Source organism: Oreochromis niloticus, linkage group LG1 (genome assembly GCF_001858045.2).
Source record: "Oreochromis niloticus isolate F11D_XX linkage group LG1, O_niloticus_UMD_NMBU, whole genome shotgun sequence".
Classification (NCBI taxonomy): Eukaryota; Metazoa; Chordata; class Actinopteri; order Cichliformes; family Cichlidae; genus Oreochromis; species Oreochromis niloticus.
The window spans coordinates 16,097,365-16,103,212 of NC_031965.2; the positions used below are offsets into that span (position 1 = coordinate 16,097,365).

General features: G+C 40.2%; 1 long non-coding RNA gene across 2 annotated transcripts; it reads left to right on the plus strand.

Moving 5' to 3' along the window:
• The first annotated feature begins 394 nt into the window (after positions 1 to 394).
• Positions 395 to 4,907, plus strand: LOC102077424 (uncharacterized). Of its 2 annotated transcripts, none has more exons than XR_002061724.2 (3): positions 395 to 552; positions 2,866 to 2,907; positions 3,233 to 4,907. It is a non-coding gene; the product is annotated as an uncharacterized LOC102077424 (long non-coding RNA). The 2 variants fall into 2 exon arrangements; XR_268965.3 differs by lacking the exon at positions 395 to 552 and adding an exon at positions 1,601 to 2,025.
• Positions 4,908 to 5,848: the final 941 nt, after the last annotated feature.

A 5,848-nucleotide genomic window follows, 5' to 3' on the forward strand; every position in this document is an offset into this window, starting at 1 on the left:
GAAAAGCCTTCAAGCTTCACTGGACAGTTTGAAAGTACTGTGAACGCTTACTGTGCTTATGTTTTTGGATACATGAACAACAACCATGCCTTTTAGTCTATTTCTGTTGCTCCTTCTATGCAGAGTTAGGATTCTTCTTACACCTTCAACCCGTGTGCTTGAATCGTCACGGCTGACTCATTCAATTATCTGACTCACCAAGCCACTCAGTCTCCAACTGTGGGCTGCATGTGGGCCAATTTCCACACACACTCACTCACACACACACAGACACACACACACACACACAGACAGGCACAGAAGCATATCTACAGTATATATACACACATAATGGAAAAAAGTCCCGCCTCTTTCTGTGTCATGTTGTTTTGCGTAAACAAGGCATCTGTCTCTGTTGCCAAATATAGAGATGGTGCCTCAAATAGGGTCTCTTTGTACATGGAAATTTTCATGTACAGAGACACAAGGATGCACAACCTGTGATGCCATCTTTAGAACATCAAGCTGTCGTGCCTGTTGGCAACTCTCAGTGTCAAACTGGAGGTGAAGGAGGTGAGCCATTTTGTTGAAATCATTTGCATGGCTATTAGATTCGCTGTGGTCATGACCACGGGGCTCTACGGATGTTTTAAAATGTCTTGATATTGCACCAAAATCAAGTTTTAACATGAGCATCAAGCTGTTGCCATTTTGTTTAAATATTCTGTTCTTCAACCAAGATTACCATAAAGATCAAAGTAATGTTATATTGTTTTCTTTCTTTCTCTCGGCACAGTGGACCACAAGTGAGTTACAACAGAGCTCTGTAGCCTGAAGGAGTGTATCACTCCAAAATCAAATTGACATATTCTTCCCCTGGCCTGTAGTGCTATTTATTCATTTTGATTATTTTGGTGTGATGTTTTCCAGTTTGGGAGGTATCAGCTGTAGAAATGTCTTCCTTTTCTTAATGCAAGAGCTATTTTTCTTTTTATCTAATGACAAACAGCAGCTATAATATTACAGAAGAAAGTGTGCATCTCGTCTATGCATCAAAAAGGAGGCTCATGCTTATGACAGCATCGGAAAATCTACAGCACTGTGCAAATGTTTTGATCCAACCCTTGTTTCTTTATGCATTTTGCTTCCAAGGAGCCGGGCTTTCATGTAATTTTTAAACTGGTGTCAAGCAATAGTTCTCCAGACTTTCTAAAGGTCTTTTAAAGTTTTCCTTTAGTGATTGGCTGGTTTTTCACTGATTTTCAGTCCAATCTTTGTACCTGATCATTTTGTTTAAGCCACTTAACACTGAGCTATAAATCATTTTGGACAAAAAAGGCTCCTAATTCAAGAGCTGAACCAGTGTTGTGTCTACATACTTTATAATAGACAGCAAACTGGGACTCAAAGCACCAACTTAACCAGCCTACGTTCAGGCACATATAATTATTTCCCCTTTCTTTAGTTTAACCAATGAAAGATTCCAAAGATAACACAGTTTGACAGCCATAAAATTTTATTTTTGTATTTAATTTTGTATGTATGCATTTATTTATTTTTGTAATGTAATTATTTCAACAAGCTGAAAATATATTACCCTCACCATCTAGGATGTCAAGAAGGCATTCTTAAAGAAGGGAAAGTCTGAGGTATCCCAGCTTAAATGGGACATGGACTGAAAATCAGTGGCAAGAGCTCTAAATGAGTGACGGACAGTGAGTGTCTACAGTTATCTGTAAAACATGCTGAAGGCTCTGTCATGATCTGGACTTAATTTCAGCCAGTGGTGTTAGAAATCTTGTCAAAATTGAACTGCAAACACAGAAAAGCATCAGATTTGGATCCATCATCAAAAAACATCTGGAAATTTTATTGCATGACAGCAGGTTCATATTTTATTATGACAATCATCCTAAACACACTGCCAGTACAGAAACAGCATACCTGGATAGAAAAATACACAGTGAAATACAATCAGTCGTGGACTGGCCTCCCCAGAGCCCGGACATTATTGAGGCCGTGTGAGATCAGAACACAAGGCAAAAGGTGAGTACAGGAGCTTTAAGAATAAAGGTGCCCAAATATTGACTTTGAAGCTGGTTAGAACTGTACAAACTCTGTTTCTTCTTTCTATGCTGTATTTCCATTGCACGACTCAATAAATCTCTTTATCTATTTCCCATTTTCACAGTAAAATATAACAGAACATCTGTACAGTACTGAAAATAATGGTGACCTACCTGATCCAGCTTTAAGATTAGCTAGGTGCAGTAGACAATACCCTAACCTGCTCACATGTTGGGTTGTGGATTTTTAAAATATATTTATTTAATAATTAGATCATGATTTCTCAAAAGTGGCATTTCAGTTAATTTTGTAAAATGTATTTATTTATGGAATTTATCTATTTATGGCATTTTCGCACCTTGACCCAAGTGCCATCTGCTTTTATTATAGATAAATGTGATAGGATGAAAATACGGAAAGTATGTCAACTTGATTTTCGGGGTGAACTGTCCCTTTAACCAGCCGCTCTGTGTTAAAAGGATAGATTTCTTTGTGTTGTGGAAATCATGTGAGACCATGTTCACTCATGTGGAAAAACATTCAGACGACTCGGATGTCTTACGCAGAAACACTTACAGCAGCAAGCTCCTGCAAAAAGAAACGTGATAAAGGCAATAAAGGCCGACACGTGTAAAGCCACCATCCATTCTGAAAGCCATCCTGAAAACAGAGTGAATTTCTATAAAAATAGGCAATTTACGTGTATTGCACATTCCTCTCGCTCTGTCCCTCTTTGAATACAAGACATCATGAATGTGGCAAGGATACAATGATTGTTAACTATGCAGAGGGTTTTTTTGTTTGTTTTTCTAAATTTAGAAAAGAGGAGCTCTGATGGTCCTTGGTGTCTGCAGACAGATGGTGAGTCATTAGATTCTTGCACTATGCTCTAATAATAGATGATAGATGATGTCATTCATAAAAGTTCCATATAGTTGTTTTTATCTTGAAGGACACACTGTTTGGTGGCTCATAAACTCCAGTAGTTCTATTAAATGCAATGGAGGTTTATTCGAATGTAATGGCTGAGAATAAAAATTCTAAGTGTCTGAAGTAGGAGACTAAGGTGGTGTTATGTGGATATTAATTTCAGTTGTTATGTTTCTTATCATTCTTTTATATTCCCGAAAGAGCTATAACTCCAACCTGTGACACCCCTTCCGCTTCCCATTTTGTTTCCCCATAGCTGCCTTCGCTCTCTCTGAGCCTTAATTGCAGGAGTGGAGTCAGGTGTGTTGGAGTCGGCGTAGAGCTCCACCAGCTGCAACCAGCCATCATCAACATCTCTTCATATAGTCAGCCCTGCTGTCAGCTCATAGACTCGACTATAGCCCGCCTGCTCCTTTTCAGAGAATCAGTCATCTCTAGAAATGGATATCTTTCTGTGCAAAAGTCAGAATATGTGGGCAAGATTTTTGCTGTCATAAGCTGTCTGGGTTTTTTTGTTTTGTTTCTTGCCTTAATACCACCGACCAATCCCATTTGAGCAGGCTTTGGTTGCATGCAGGTAAACCGAAGTACAGAGAGAGAACACATTTTCTAAAATGCAATCTTGAAACCATCGACTGTTGCCTGCTGGCGGTCTTGCTTTCTATTGGCTTTCAAAATGTATCTGCATTCACGAGCAATGACAAGTAGTCTTGGCCTTGATACCTGATGGATACACCTGAAGCCTTGAAGTGTGGGCCGCTGTCCACAGAGGCTGTGTTTAAACAATAGCCACAGGGCTCTCAGAGTGCACAATTCCTGGCTGTCTGTCCTGAATCCTTTATACTTAAGCCTCACTGGATCCCTCTCCAACTTGGCTTGTCTGTCAGTCTTGGAACCCCAGCTACCCCCTCCACCTTACAACCCGGGAGGGTGGGGCAGTTTAGGTTTAGGCTGAGCTGTTTCCCTAACACACTTCAGCCTGGTTTGCCTCTGCACTTCTCTGCTCAGTAAGCCCAACCTTCAACTCAGCCCCAGAGCTCCAGTTACCAGCCTGAGCAACTCCTACCTTCTTTACAACGTTCTTGCTATAATAAGTCGCCATTTGCATTTAATCGCTCTCATTCGTTCGTCTGCTTTTTGAGTTCACATTTTCTGATCCCCCCACCACTTTAATGATAGGCTTAAAAGAGCAAACTCATCATTCTTTTCACAAGTTTTACCAAGCATATTCATGTTCTGTTACTAGGGCTCGATGAATAAATAAGCCCATAGACAGTGGCCATATCTGTCTATGGAATTTTCTCTTATTTTATTAATTCCCACCCTTTACTACTACCCTCGTAAGGATGATATATGACCAAGGCACTGGCCCTTTGAAACACAGGATTGTCTGCCACTGTCTGTAATTAACATGAGCAGGTACACACAGAAAGCACAGAGATCTGACAGTATTTCCCTTGAATGGGCTGAGTGGGCCCAGGGACACCATTACCCTAACTGATGAGGGCTATTTCTCATTCCTGTCCAGTCACTTCACAGCCATTAGTGTGTGCATTATCGACCTGTGGAGAGGTCTTTGTGCTCATGGGGAAACACCTGCAGGTCAAATCATCCCACCTCCTCTACCCCTTCTCAGTCCTCCTCTAACCCTCATCAGCAGGCATAAGATCAGGGAGAGAGAATAAGAACAGTGTTCCCCATGTGGGAGATGAAAACGAGAGAAGAGAGAGCAAGATGGCGACCGGTGCAATCTAATATATGGAGAGTGGGTGTTAATAGATACTGTACAGTATGCGTTCAAGTGCATTGCCCAAGTCAAAGGAGACAGGGCAGGTATATTTTCACTTTTTGTTCCATATTAAAAGTGCAAACACTCCTATAGTTAAAACATTAAAACAATAACTAATAATTTGGACTCAAAGTTGAATTTCCTGTGTGGGGGAAATCTGTGTTTAAGGGTTGCAATGGGAGCACATTCAGTGGGATAAACCTTTTTTTTTTTTTTTTTTTTTTGATCCCCTGGTGATTTTCTAAGTTTGCCCACTTAGAAAGACAATCTGTAGTTTGGTTTCATTTTAACTGAGCGGACAGAATGTCAACCAAAAAGCACATTACCCAATTTGTTATAAATTAATTTGCATTTCATTGAGTGAAATTTGATTTTGTTTGTAAGCACAACAGTAAGAGGTCTTTTATAGTTGTCATCAGATCACTAGACGTCTCTTTACAGAAACACTAATTCCTTTAGGTTTCATGGCAACTCACAGCTTCAGCTCCCTCCACAAATTTTCTATTGGATTGAAGGCTGGACTGACTAGACCACTCCAAGATCTTAATGTGCTTCTTCTTTAGCCATTTCTTTATTACCTTGGTGATAGGTCTTCCAGCGTGTCAATAACCCAAAACATATCTTCAGTTTTCAGGCTGGCAGAAGCCTGAGATCCTTTACAACACGTTTCCATCCCAACACGTAACATACTGACGATTTGTCACAATGTTACACGTTGGGAATGAGAGCGAGTTGGAATGAATCTATAAATTTGTTCTATGTGTGAAATGAAAATAAACGGAACAAAAAATTGTGTACCTTAAATCTGTTCACTTTCACATACTGAATCACTATGGAAAACATTATGTGATGGCCACAACATGTAGGCATTTTATTCTTGAATTATCACTGATACTTTCATGTGTTTGTGTTGGAATGGACGGCTGAAGCCTCCGCTCTAAGTATCTCTTATCGCCGCGAGCGGGTTTATATTGGAGTCAACTGAGAACCCAGAGCCTTTAATAAGGATGTGGAAGGGTACCTTTTGCTTCACTATGAGACGTCTACAGGCGTGACAAATCATCCGTATGTTATGCGTTGGGA